The 14,141-nt window shown below is 37.2% G+C and overlaps 4 long non-coding RNA genes across 4 annotated transcripts in view; 2 read left to right on the forward strand and 2 right to left on the reverse strand.

Moving 5' to 3' along the window:
- On the forward strand, positions 1–7,949 carry LOC138847832 (uncharacterized). The gene is made up of 3 exons (XR_011385741.1): positions 1–247; positions 5,474–5,501; positions 7,823–7,949. It is a non-coding gene; the product is annotated as an uncharacterized lncRNA (long non-coding RNA).
- The window catches only part of LOC103346842 (uncharacterized), a 399,916-nt gene that overhangs the window by 285,932 nt on the left and 99,843 nt on the right, over positions 1–14,141 (reverse strand). The window lies entirely within an intron of this gene.
- LOC127488570 (uncharacterized) overlaps positions 7,789–14,141 on the reverse strand; it is an 8,547-nt gene continuing 2,194 nt past the window's right edge. The window contains exon 2 of the long non-coding RNA XR_011385754.1: positions 7,789–12,702. This is a non-coding gene — a long non-coding RNA (uncharacterized lncRNA). The remainder of the gene's footprint in view (positions 12,703–14,141) is intronic.
- LOC138847835 (uncharacterized) overlaps positions 10,658–14,141 on the forward strand; it is an 18,496-nt gene continuing 15,012 nt past the window's right edge. The window contains exons 1-2 of the long non-coding RNA XR_011385755.1: positions 10,658–11,160; positions 12,207–12,297. This is a non-coding gene — a long non-coding RNA (uncharacterized lncRNA). The remainder of the gene's footprint in view (positions 11,161–12,206; positions 12,298–14,141) is intronic.

Here is a 14,141-nt window from a genome sequence, read left to right on the forward strand (position 1 = left end):
CTGTTTTAGGACTGCACCCTCTACTTGGGTCTACATTTGGCTGGACCATTGGCCTGTATTCCAAAGGGCAGAACATCTTTGGCCCACATTGTGACATATGGTTGCTAGGCAGGGGGTCTTTGTTTAAGGTTCTGAACACACAAGCTTTTTGGTGAAAAAATTTTCTGTGGCTAAGGTAGGTGGGACTTGGCTCATGTGGGCCATCAGCATTAAATACCTCATCCTGTTTCATGGCCTGAACATGCAGGTGAGTGCCTGTGAGATGGGATAACTTCAGTCAGAGTAAAGGTAGGTCTCAAGATGGAATCTGAGTTCCTGTCACTGGTTTCTGCCCTTCCCAAGGCCTGAGGCAGCTTTCCTAGTCTATTCATGGCTGGGTAGGGGTGTCCAGTCCCTATAACTCCTCAGTGGATAGAGGCCTTTGACAAACTTAATCTTTCCTGACTTCACAAATCTCAGGAAACTTAAAATACAAGAGGACTTCATCAGCATAAGAAAGAGCATGGATAACAAACTCCAGAAAACATAATTAATGACAGAAATTAAAATACTTTACCTTTAATATCAGAAACAAGATAATAATTTGTTTTCACTACTGTTATTCAATGTTGTAGTTACGATTGTAGTCAGTATGCTGAGGCAATAAAAATAAATAAAAGCAATCAAGTTGAAAGGAAGAAGTGAGGATCTCTATTCACAACAACGACCACATAATAGTGGTGCAAATTCTCCATCTTCAAACTCTCACTTGTAGGCCAGCTTTAGGCTTTAGTAATAAAGTTTTATTGGAACACAGATATGCTCATTAATTTACTTATCTATGGATGCTTTAATACTAAAGTGATAAAAAAGTTGTCACAAAAATTGTATTGTTACAAATCAGAAACATTTACTATCATTAGTAAGACAGTAGTTTAAGAGAGGAAACAACTGACAGCCTTTGGTCTATCCAAAAATCTGATGCATAAGCCAAAATTGTAATGAGCAACAAATGAGTTTAGTAAAACTAGAAGATAAAAAAAATCAATACAGAAAAATAAAATACATTTCTATATACCAGCAATAGTAATCAAAATTTTAGAATCACCACTATTTCATTTAAAATATAAAATATATATCTGATGAAATATTGACAGATCTACAAAAACAACTTAATATTCATATGAAATTAAAATTTTTAAGTAGAAAGAGACATTTTACTCAAAAAAATCTCAGGATTTATCTTAACATTACCTTATAGACTCAAAAAAATCTCAATCCCCTTCCCAGCAAGCAATCTGATTATTTTTTAAAATAACATGCTGATATCAGCTCATGGGAAAGTAACTCTGAAAAAAATAATAAAATTGGAGAGATGACTACAAGAATTATGAATTTATACTAATCTAAAGTGTGACAGAAAAATGGAACACAAAAGAAGATCCATAAAAGATTGAAACACAGTGAACAGGTTTTCTACAGAGTCACAATTGCAATGCAGGGGAGAAAGTATAGTCTTTACAATTATTGTGCTGGCACAATATGATATTAATTTCCAAAAGAAATTTCCACTAACAAAAATGTAAAAAATTCATGACATATCTAACTGCAGTATGAAAACTATAATACTTGCAGGAAAAATCATAGAAGATTTTTGTGAGTTTAAATTAAGTGAAGATTTCCTAGATATGACAAAAAATATAATCTATAATTGAACAAAAAGGATAAATTACCCTAGCATGTAGGCTCTTTGTGATTTTTACTTTTATTTCCCTGATGACTAGTGATCCTGAATTTTTGTTCATGTCTGTTGGCCATTTTTATTTCTTCCTTTGAAAAATGCTTGTTCATGCAATTTGTCCATTTGTTAACTAGAGTGTGTTTTGTTGTTAAATTTCTTGAGCTCCTTATGTATTCTGGATATTAATCCTTTATTGGATGCATATTTTGCAAATATTTTCTCCCATTCTGTTGATTACCTCTTCATTTTGTTATTTCATTTTTTGCACAGCAACTTCTTGCATGATGTAATTTCATCTGCTTCTGGGATCTTACCCTAGAATTGTTTGCCTAGGCTGATGTGTTATAGACTTTCCTCTATGTTTTTCTCTAGTAATGTGATGTTTTGGGTATCAGGTTTAGATGCTTGATCCATTGTGAGTTGGATCAAACTGGTTTCAAACTTCAGCATGTGAAAATCCAACTTTCCAAATACCATTGTAGAAGAGGCTGAATTCATTTTTAAACTATTATTTACTTACTTTCTTATTTATTTATTTAAAAGGCAGAGATACAGAGAGAAAAAGAGAGGGAGACAGAGAGAGAGACATACACACAGAGAGAGAGAGAGACAGAGAGAGATCTACTAATTCTCTCTCCAAATTGTTTGGCTGCAACTGCCAGGGCTGGGACAGATCAAAGACAGGAGCCTGGAGGCTCTTCTGGCTCTTCCACATGGGTGCAAGGGCCTAATGTGAATTAGCACAAAGGTGATTGGAAGTGAAACAGCTGGGGCTTGAATCGGCATCCATATGGGATGCATAAACTGCAAGTGGAGGCTTAACCTTCTATGCCACACACAGTGCCAGCCCTGAAGAGACTGAATTCTACCAAACTTTAAAGGAAGGACCAATCCCCACTCTTATTCAAAACAGTTGAAAGGGATAGAATCAATCCAAACCCATTCTTTGAGACCAGCATTACCTTAATTACAAAAGCAGAGAGATGCAATAAAAAAGAACTATACGCCAATATCCCTAGTGGATCCTGATGCAAAAATTCTCAATAAAATAGTATCAAATAGAGTCCAGCAATATATCAACAAGATTATCTACCCAAGGTAGAATTTATTGCAGGGATGCAGATTTACATATGTAAATCAATAAATGTGTTATTTAAAATCAACAAAATGAAAGATAAAGCCGTATGATTATCTCAATAGATGCAGATAAACATTTGACAAAATATGACATCCTTTCGTGATAAAAATCTTTAAAAATTGGGTATAGAAGAAACACACCTTGACACAATCAAAGCAATATATGACTAAACCACAGGCAGCATCATATTGAATGGGGAAAAGCTGGGAGAAATTCCACTAAATCTGGAGCTAATGACAACCATTTTCACCATTATTTTCAATATACTTCTGGAAGTTTTAGTCAGAGACATTAGGCAAGAAAAAAAATCAAAGTGATAAGGAGGAAGCACAATAATCCCTGTTTGCAGTTGATATAATTCTTTATATAGAGAAACCAAAAGACTATTAGAAGGGCTGGCAGTGTGGTGTAGCAGGTAAAGCTACAACCCAAAGTGCTGGCATCCCAGATGGGCTCTGGTTCGAGTCTTGGCTGTTCCACTTCCAATCCAGCTTTCTACTATTGCCTGGAAAAGCAGTAGAAGACAGCCCAAGTCCTTGGGCCCCTGTACCCATATGGGAGGCCTGGAAGAAACTCTGGCTCCTGGCTTCAGATCAGCACAGTTCTGGCTGTTGTGGCCATTTGGAGAGTCAACCAGCAGATGGACGACCTCTCTCTGTCTCCCTCTCATTATTTATAAATCTACATCCCAAATAAATAAATACAGTCTTAAAAAAAAGAAAAAGAAATAAAAGACACAAAAATTGGGAAAATCTCAGATGTTCATAGATTGGAAAAATTAATATCAAAATATCATACTACCCCAAGTAATTGATAGATTCAAAGCAATCCCAATCAGGACACCAAGGACATTCTTCACAATTATAAAAAACATGATCCTAAAATTCATATGGAAAAATAGAAGACCCCAAATGCTTAAAGCAATCTTAAATAAAAATGAAGCTTGAGGCATCACAATACCAGATTTCAAGGCATACTAGAGTGCTGTTATTATTAAAACAGCCTAGTCTGGAACAAAAAAAGACATGTTGACCAATGAGACAGAAGAGAAACCCCAGAAATGAACTCACATATTGGCAACCAACTAATATTTGACAAGGGAAATAAAATCACTCCCTAGACAGAAAGATAGTTTGAAAAATGAAAGAGGAAGCTATTTTGGAGAAGAATTTTGTGTTCAGAACAATACTACTGACAGGTTACATAAAATGACATTGAAGAAATGACCTCTAATTTTATAGAAATAAGTGTTAACTTGAAGAGAACAAGCTTTGACAGGATCCTGGGATTGGAAATTACTGGAGTAAAGGGAGGTGATATTTAAGGCAGTGAGTAAAGGTATTACTGCTGAGTGACATAGTCATACATGATCAAATTTTCCTTCATCTGTGTTTTCTAATCCTTAAATAATAATTATGAATTATATTTGCAACAGTTCACAGTTTTTAAACTGTGAAATGAATATGTAGCACTAAAAGGCAGACCAAGGCACTAAATGATACATTTCTAAAGTTAGAGAAAAAAAGGACCTCTTGACAATTCCCATATATGTAGTATGTGTACTAGTTATCATTTTGTTTAGACTTCTAATACTACAGAAAGATTGAAAAATCTCAAAGGCTTGGTACACATCATATAATTCTATACTAGTCAAAGATAAAAGTTCTTAATCATAACAAATTTTGAATTGTTTATAAAATAAGAGGAAAATGTAAAAAGTAACCTATTTTGTAATTAAAGTTTTGAAATTTTATTTCAACTCCCTCTTGAAAAATGCTGTGTTGCACACATTGTTGTCTTTGAAATGGGTAATGGCATGCATGCATGGTATTCTGAACAGGAAGATTCACTGCATTAATAATCCTGTGGGCCAAATTCAGCTCCTCGCTGTTTTTGTAAATAAATTTTTGGAATACAACCACATCTATTTACTTATAGCCTATACATATTTTAGGCAACAACAGAGATATTATGGTTCATAAAGCATAAGGTATTTACTTTCTGGCTCTTTACAAAAAGGTTTGCCAGAACTAGGCTTAGAAGATCAAAGACCCTTTGATATGTTTTAAAAGGTTTTATCCATCATTCAGAAATGTTACAGAGTATGGAACATTGTACACAATCCCTCAACAATAGTCACAATAATTTGAGTGTCTATCATTTGAGCATTAATGCACTGGGAGCCAATCCCAAAAATCTCATGATTAGTCACTTTTTACAAACAGATCAGAAAGCCAGAGTAGCATGGGGCTTTTCTTTGTACATCAATAGATATCTCAAATATTAACTAAATTTATTAAGATGTGTCATCAAACCAAAGGCTTTAAATATATGGTAATGGTGTAATAATCAGTATACTATAGATCTATCCTCATTTTGAAAATGAATGCATTATACATTATTTTATTGATTGGCTATTAGACTACCTCCAACTTAATGATTTTGCAGTATCCTTAATGTTCTTAGTTACACATGTAATATATGTATGAAATATTTTAAGCAATGTAGGCCCTTTTATATTACATATATTGTCCCATTATGTTATATATAATACATTATAAATGGCTTTAACATAGATGTGAATATTAATGCATAATATTTCTTATTTTCTTTAGGATCAAATTCGAGGGAAATAGTTACAAGGTAGAAAGGATGATATATTTCAAATTTGAGCATATCTTATTAATGCACCCATTTAATTTATCGACAGTGTATGAGAATAAACTTCTTCATGTTTGTCAACCCAGTTATTGTTTTTCAATAAAGCATGATCATTATGACCAATATCATTATCAATATGAAAAAATGATAACTGATTAATAATTAATTTTTGCTCATCTGTATGTTTTTATTAAAGTTTATTTGTTTATTTGAAAGATACAGAGAGAGAGAGGGAGAGACAGAGAGAGCTTCCACCCACTTTTTCACTCCTCTGATGGCTGCACTGGTTAGAGCTGGGCCTGGCTGAAGCCAGGAGACAAGATCTCCTTCAGAATGAGTGGCTGCCACATGGGTGGCAGGGGCCCAATCACTGGAATCATCTTTTACTGTTTTCCTTAGCCATTATCAAGGAGCTGAATCAGCAGTGGAGTAGTCAGGGGGCAGGGGATATGGCATAGGAGGTTATGTCTCCACCTGCAGGACAGGCATCTTATATGGGCACCAGTTCAATTCCTGGCTGCTTCACTTCCCATCCAGTTCTCTGCTGATGACCAGAAAAGGCAATGAAAGGTGGCCCATGTGCTTGGGCCCCTGCACACACTTGGGAGACCCAGAGGAAGATCTTAGATCCTAGCTTGGGATCATCCCAATTCTGACCATTGTGGCCATTTGGGGAATGAACCAGTGGACAAAAGGCCTCTCTCTCTGTAACTCTGCCTCTTAAATAAATAAATACATCTTGGCTGGCGTCGCGGCTCACTAGGCAAATCCTCCACCTTGCGGCGCTGGCACACTGGGTTCTAGTCCCAGTGGGGCACGGATTCTGTCCCGGTTGCCTCTCTTCCAGGCCAGCTCTCTGCTGTGGACAGGGAGTGCAGTGGAGGATGGCCCAAGTCCTTGGGCCCTGCACCCCATGGGAGACTAGGAGAAGCACCTGGCTCCTGGCTTCGGATCAGCGCCGTACACTGGCTGCCATGCGCCGGCCGTGGCAGCCATTGGAGGGTAAACCAACAGCAAAAGGAAGACCTTTCTCTCTGTCTCTCTCTCTCACTGTCCACTCTGCCTGTCAAAAAAATAAAAAAATAAAAATAAATAAAATAAATAAATCTTAAAAATATGTAGAAAAAAGAACTGGGGCAGCCAGGATACAAACTGGCACCCATATGCATTGCAGATATCATAGATGGTGGCTTTTCTATGACACTAAGTTGACCTCTCCTTTATGTTTGTATTTTAACAATTTAAACCTCTTTAGCTTGTGAACTTCATAGTACAAACTACAAACATCTTTAGATGTTTTCACATGTTTGTTCTGGCTTAACTTGCAGCTTGCATGTAGCAAATTTTAATTCTTAAAACTTGAGAGCCATAATGAAATAGATCTGCTATGACCTTTTTTATGAAATGAATTTTTCATTCCATAAACTCCACATTTTTCAGGATTTTTACAACTGTTGTTAACCTGTTTATATTTTCATAGTATGAAATCATTGGTGTTCAATATTTGCTTTTCTTGAGTTCAAACCTAAATATTTGGAGAAAGAAAATTTATTATGGCAAATTAGGTACAGTTTTTATGCTTGAGATATTTATGTGTGTTATGTGTATTCTAAATTGTACAGCTTCATGCCTCCTGCTTTTGAAGCAGTGTATGGTGAGCGCTTGAGAGAGACTATTAAGTGTTTGAATGTATATTTTAATATAAATATGTAACTTCCATTTCACTCCATGTAGCTAAGTGATAATTCACATGTGTGGTTATCCTATTAATAGTGGGCTTTATAATTCTTTGAACCATTCATAAATAATAAATTTGTACTTCTCCATATTACTAATGCTTACTTCTCTTATAGTTACTCCTGTTTTGTAAACACCAAACACATAAACTAACTGTTTTCTTGTTGCTTTAATTTTACATTCTTATGTAACATTTGATGCATACAAAAGAGTACAGTTGATATGTTGAGATATAAAGCACAACAAGTTAGCACTCTGAACCCATCACTTGAGATCAGCACTGTATTTGCTTTGGCCAACTGCTTGTTCTCTTATTATATATAATATGTATATAACTATATAAAATATAGTTCATGTATATAAATTTATGTGTGTAAATATATGTGTATAAATAAAATGCACCATATACGCATATAAGTATATTTATGTAATATATATAAAACCTCATTGCATTGGGAAAAAATTTCTTAACTGACATTGATTTTCTGTTTATTTCTATTTTACTAAGCTGGCATGGAAAGGGATCTCAGCATTTATCCATTCCTCCCTTTATTGGCCCTTACCAGGAGCGATGTATTTGTAAAGCAAAAGCTGCATTCTCACCTGCAAACATAAAATGAAGCATGAAAGGAATCTTTTCTGTAATGGAAACAAGTCTGGGAGACATCTGCTGGAAAGGAATGAAAAGCACAAGTGAGTTCCATCTCTTACAGAATCCAGTGGGTTTTACCACTTGAAATGCTCAGTTTTCATGAACTTACAATGTCAGCAGCAAACAAATGAGAACATCAGCCACAACACCCATTTTATACTATATCAATTTGTGCGGGATGGAAATTTCAAAGTGTATTTTTGTCAAAACAAAGTTGCTACCAAAATTGTTCTTAAACATCTAAAAAGGAAACCATCTAAAATCTTGAATTGTGTGTTTAAAATAAATATTTGGGTGAATTTTTACAATCTGCATTTCAGTGACTCTGGGCAAGTATAAATCATCCCTGTAATTCCATAGCACATGGTTTCAGATCAACACAAAACCAGAAAGTCAAACAGCCATGTACACATCAGTAAATCCATTCAAGAAAATGGCCAGGCATGGAGCAGGGAGACACCAGGACCCTGTCTTGCAACACAGACTTCGGCACATAGGAAAATCTGTAGGCAGGGTCTGGCAAGGTGAGGCATCCCCCAGCCACAGGGACCTGCAGGGAGGCCCAGATACCACGGCAGCCCTGAGAGTTGTTGGATCTAATCTCAGAGCCTGGACCACACTGCTGACCTTGGTGCCTCAGCTCCAGCCTCTGAGGTGGCTGGCCCACAAGGTGGCTGACAGTCCAGGGCGCGTCCTGTGTTCCCCAGGCCAACCCACCTCCCAAAGCCAATGTACCACTGAAGCCCAACCCTGCATGGGGCTTCACTTTGATGTGGCCAAGAGGAGAGGGCCTCTGTGCACCCAGCACCACCCAGAATGTGAAAATCTCAGAGCCACTTTGCAGATCCACCTCTAATCATGGCTTTGCTGCCAAGATCCACAGGCAGTGGCCAGAAACCACAAACCTGACCAGAGACATGAATGCACTCTGACTCAAGCCCTGGAGCTGGGTAGAGGGCAAGGAGAGGAACCTCTGAGTGCTGCTGGCCATGCTGCCCAAGCTGCCCATGCTACAGTGGAACTGGGCAGGCAGCCCCTGGGTGCCATGACTACATGAGAGGTGGGGAAGAAGCAGTGGTGCTGCATCCTGCTGGTTATGAGCTGGACACGGCCACGGGGCAGCTGAAGGAGCCACTGGTCAGAGAGCTCTGCAATACCTGGTGAGAGTTCCAGAACCAGAGCTCCTGGCCCTTCTTCCAGGCTGATAATGGTGGTGAGTGCACCAGGCTCTGGAGGCTGAGGGCTGCCAGTCTGAGTGTGGCAATGCCAGCAGCAGGGCTTTTGAGTGTCCTTCCCTCCATCAGCCAAGGACTCAAGGAGAAAGCATTCACACTCGTGTGTGTTGTCCTATTTTCCTTTTCCCTGCCCCAAGCAGAGGTGCGGGTTGCTCTCTTCACTTCTCAAGCTAGGGATCACCCCTGTGGGGAGCAACTCGGACTAGACTAAGTTACTGGAATTAGGACTTATTCTATGCATCTGCTCTCCCACAATATGGCGCTGAGAAGGGAGAAACAGCTGCTACACAGCTGCCTCCAGTTCAACCAATAAACTGTAGGACCTACTCCTGATTGGAGGAGAGCAGCGTACTCGGTGTGTGGGTAGCAGAGTTGGGATTGGTGGAAGAGGACTATAAAGGAGGAGAGAGACAACATGCACCAGGAATATCTAAGAGGAACATCTGAAGGAACACCTGAGCAGCCCCCGAGAGAGCCGACTGGCGGTGTGCCGCTCCCCTGCGGAAGTGGGGAAAGTGGCCAGGGGGAACCGCCCTTCCACGGAGGTGGAAGGGACGGTAGCCAACCCGGGAAGAACCAGCAGCAAACCCGGGGAGGGCCGAGCAGACAAAAGAACAGCGCAGGGTCCTGTGTCGTTCCTCCACGAAGAGGGGGAGCGACACACCCCCTTCTGGGGGCCCCTCACCACCCAGGGTGTAATGTGCCTCATGACCATCAACATATCACTGAATGGTTTTCTTATGGAAAACCTGCAGGAGCCCAAGGAGAAGCAGACAGACTTTCTTTTAAGGATTTCAAAAGGTAGATTTGGTTTGTCATGTTCTTGCAGTAGCTGATCATCTTCCTATATCTTGGTTGAAAGAAATATCAGAGTTGGCATTAACTGAAAAATGCAAATATTTTTAAACTAAAAAATTAGTATGCTTCAGGGATAGCTGTTTTATTGATTTCATGTTACCATAGTAAAATATATCTTCTTTTAAACACCAAAAAATCAAAAGCCTTTCAATGATGGTATGCCATCATTTGCTAGCACATCCTAATCTCAGAATTGTATGAAAAGTTCACATCTTAGACTGGAAAATGTTAATTTGTATTGAAATGTCATGAAACTTTGAATAATAAGAATGATGTAATATTTATGGGGATTTTGAGCTTGAGTGTTTGAAAGTGGAATGTTTTTGCTTGTTCTGAGTTTGGCTATGACTCTGGTTTTAATTATCCATGTGCTATTGTTTGCTGGAGTTTATATGTAATTCTTTCATTAATATATTTCAACAAACCATGCTTTTTTATCCCAAACTTTTCGCTACTCATTGTTTCCATTAGTTTCATTCCTATTCTTTATGATCCATTTTTTTTTCACTGATCCAGTTTTACTCTGTAGGTCATATTTCCCCCACTTTTATACTCTCAATCACTATGCTAGTTGTGGTAACAATTTTCCATCCCTTTTGTGTGTTGTCACAGTAATTCTTAAATGGTATTTCTCTCTTCTGATTTCTAAAAAAATTAACTGTCTTCTCTGTTTAAATATTTTTAATCATTTATGTTATACAAAGGTTAAAATTCCTTAAAATGCCATGAGGTTTTTTATTTTCTAATTTTATATTTGCTCTATTTCATTGTTATTTCAGGAACTGTGAAGGGAGTGCATGGCAATTTGTTTTGAATTATTATTTTCTGGGATTTTGTCTTAGCTCCGGTGTCTTATTGACTCACTTTTCTTGACCACTTGTGTATCTTCTCCTTAGTTATCAAAGATAGCAATAGCCTTGATCTCTTTTTAAGCAAGAAAAGAAAAGCATTAAAAGACTGAGCATGTAGTTCACTTGGTCAGATGACCACCTCTGGTTTGTCTTGGTCTTTGTGTACAATTCTCTTTGCTCATTAATTTTTTCATCTTCCCAGAACTCAGCAAAAGAGTGATTCCATAACCATGTTCCTGTATTGATTGGGACTCAGAGTAAGGAAGAAGAGAAGTGGAGGGGTTCAAGAAGCTAATGTTAAATGCTGTGTAGGTAAAAGATGCTGGGAAGTTCTCTAACCAAGCAGATTATTCCATATGTAAGGCTATAGGGATTGTAAGTAACTGTAGAATACTTTGCCAATATATCAAGTTCTGTACTATCATGATCAGTATAAGATGTAAAAGCACTTATTTTCTGTGTGTCTGTATGTAAATAAATTCTGATAGATTAATTAACATTCATATATTTTATAGAATTACTTTATCAATTTATTTTAAAGAAGCATCATTTTTGGGGCCAGCGCTGTGGCTCAGTGGGTTGACACCCTGGCCTGGAGCACCGGCATCCCTTGTGTGCACTGGTTCTAGTCCCAGCTGCTCTTCTTCCGGTCTGGCTCTCTGCTGTGGCCTGGGATGGCAGTGGAGGATGGCTCAAGTCCTTGGGCCCCTGTACCCATGTGGGAGACCTGGAGGAGGCTCCTGGCTCCTGGCTTTGGATTGGCATAGCACCGGCCATTGCAGTCATGTAGGGAGTGAGCCAGTGGATGGAAGACCTCTTTCTCTCTGTCTCTACGTCTGTCTGTGGCTCTGTCTTTCAAATAAACAGAATAAATGTTAAAAAAAAGAAACATCATTTTCACTTGTATGGAAAGGGGAATAACTGTTGTACAGTGAAAAGGAAATTCATTCATCAATGAAACATAAAAATATTCAGAAATAATTTACTGGAATATTGTATGTTGTTATGTGTTTGATTATAGATGACACAAATACACCGTCTATATTCTGTTTTGCTTAAAATTTCTGCATGTGTGACTTTATTTTTTCCTTATAACCCCAATTATTTTGGTATCATAAGATGGAAAATGAGTTCTATATTGGCCAGGACATGCTTAGTTTTCCAGTTCTAAATATTCAATGTTATAAATAACTTTAGAAATAAATATATTTATTTACTATACTAATGCCTTTCCAAAAATTTTGTAAACCTCTATCTTCTTTTGTATATACTGATAATACCTCTGCTATGCTACTGGAATTTACAGCTGTGTGTAATGCTGAAGAATTGAAACTGTCTTGTTCATGGCTTACAGGACTAAGCATGGCAACTTTACTGGAAGCAAAGTATATACCCTACATACATTATATGACTTGCAAAAGCATGTATTGATATGTAAAAGTCAAGTAAGTGTGAATTATGATGCTTTCTTAGGTGAAAAGAAGTCAATAAATGCTAATGATTTAACAGTCACAGACATTTAGAATTAGAGGGATCTTAGAATACAGTAATTAATTTTTATGAGAACATTTATGCATTTATTTTTGATATAAGGTCAAAATATTTTATTGAGTATAAAGTTAGTGGTGAGAAAATTTAGACTATTTTCATAAACGTAGAAATTTCATATTAGGCTTCTTAATGTCAATTTGCATTTTAAAGCTTATCACCTAGTATATTTCTGTTATTATTCAATACTAACAATAATACCTAGTACTTATTCTATGTGCTAAATAATGTACTTGGTCTCCTGTGCCCAGAAGGAGCTGCTAGCTCCTAGCTTCAGACAGGCCCAGCTCTGTCCATTGAAGCTATTTGGTGAATGAACCAGTAGATAGAGTCAGTTTGTCTGTCTGTCTGTCTGTCTCTCTCTCTCTCATAATAATAATAATAAAATTAAAAAGTTGTATTCTATCTATTTGAATAGCAGAATGATAGGGAGGGAGGAAGGAAGAGAGAGAAATTGATCATCCATCATCCATCCATCCTCAAATGTCTGCAACAGATAGGCTGGGCCAGGCTGAAACCAGGAGCCAGAAACTCAATGATCTGGGTCACCCATGGGGTGACAGGAGCCAAAGTATTAAGTCATTTTCCACTGCTTCCCCAGTCACATTAGCAGGGAGCTGGAATAGAAGTGGAGCAGCTGGGAGTTGGAGGTAGTGGCTTACCACACTGTACCACAGCACTGATTTCATTTTCCTTAGAGATTTATTTAGTTGAAAGGAGGCTGGCAGAGAGAGGGAGAGACAGAGTGAAAACTAACAGATTCTTAATCATTTCCAGGGTTCAATGTAAAGAAAATTATTTGCAGTTTGGAGCTGACATTGTGGCTCAACATGTTCAGCCACTGCTTGTGATGCCAGCACCACATATACACGCCAATTAATTTGGTTATGTACTTGGCAGTATGAAAAATCTGCATATTTGGAAATTTTTGAAGGGTATTAATTCATTTGGTTTTTATATCATATTTTAGGTCTTATAATGTTTTAAGTGATGATATTTTAAAGGCTTTTTCTGTTTTCTATCCATAATGCTAACAGTTTGATTTTTCAGTGACCACAGTATTACCATTTAGGCAGCATATTAAGTAAGACATCTCAACAGAATAATTTCCCAATGAACTGTACTATATTAGGATATTTTTAAATTTAAAAAATAGTATTTCTTGCAGAGCTCATAGATAAATTATAATCAATATTGAAGATATTTACACTGTTTTATCACTTTGATTTAACTATTTGACAAACTAAATGATAATAATTGTATACTATTACAGCTTTTTTAAATTGAATGCATTTAATGATGAAATAATATATTTTAATTTCCTTACTCAAAGCCTCAGAGAAAGTATTTCATTATTTATCAAATTCAGGAAAGTGTAAAAATGAACTTCTATCATACCTAAAATATGGAAAAATTAGTGTGTAATAAAATGGAGCTTTTGGAAGTCTCACAGAAAAAATTGTAATTACATTGATCAAAATTTTCTCAGCCTTGTAAATTCTGGAAATCATTAGGTATTCTATACTGTTTCTACTTAATATTACCATACCTTAGAACTAATGGGATATTTAACTGTTTTTTTAAAATAAAATTGAGGAACTGGCATTTGGTATAGCTACTTAAGCTACCACCTGCAGTGCCAGCATCCCATATGAATGCTGGTTTGTGTCCCAGCTGCTTCACTTCTTATCCAGATCCCTGACAATGCATCTAGGAAGTAGCAGAAGATGAACTGAGTTCT

The sequence above is a fragment of the Oryctolagus cuniculus genome, assembly GCF_964237555.1.
Source record: "Oryctolagus cuniculus chromosome 17 unlocalized genomic scaffold, mOryCun1.1 SUPER_17_unloc_1, whole genome shotgun sequence".
In the NCBI taxonomy this organism is placed as follows: domain Eukaryota; kingdom Metazoa; phylum Chordata; class Mammalia; order Lagomorpha; family Leporidae; genus Oryctolagus; species Oryctolagus cuniculus.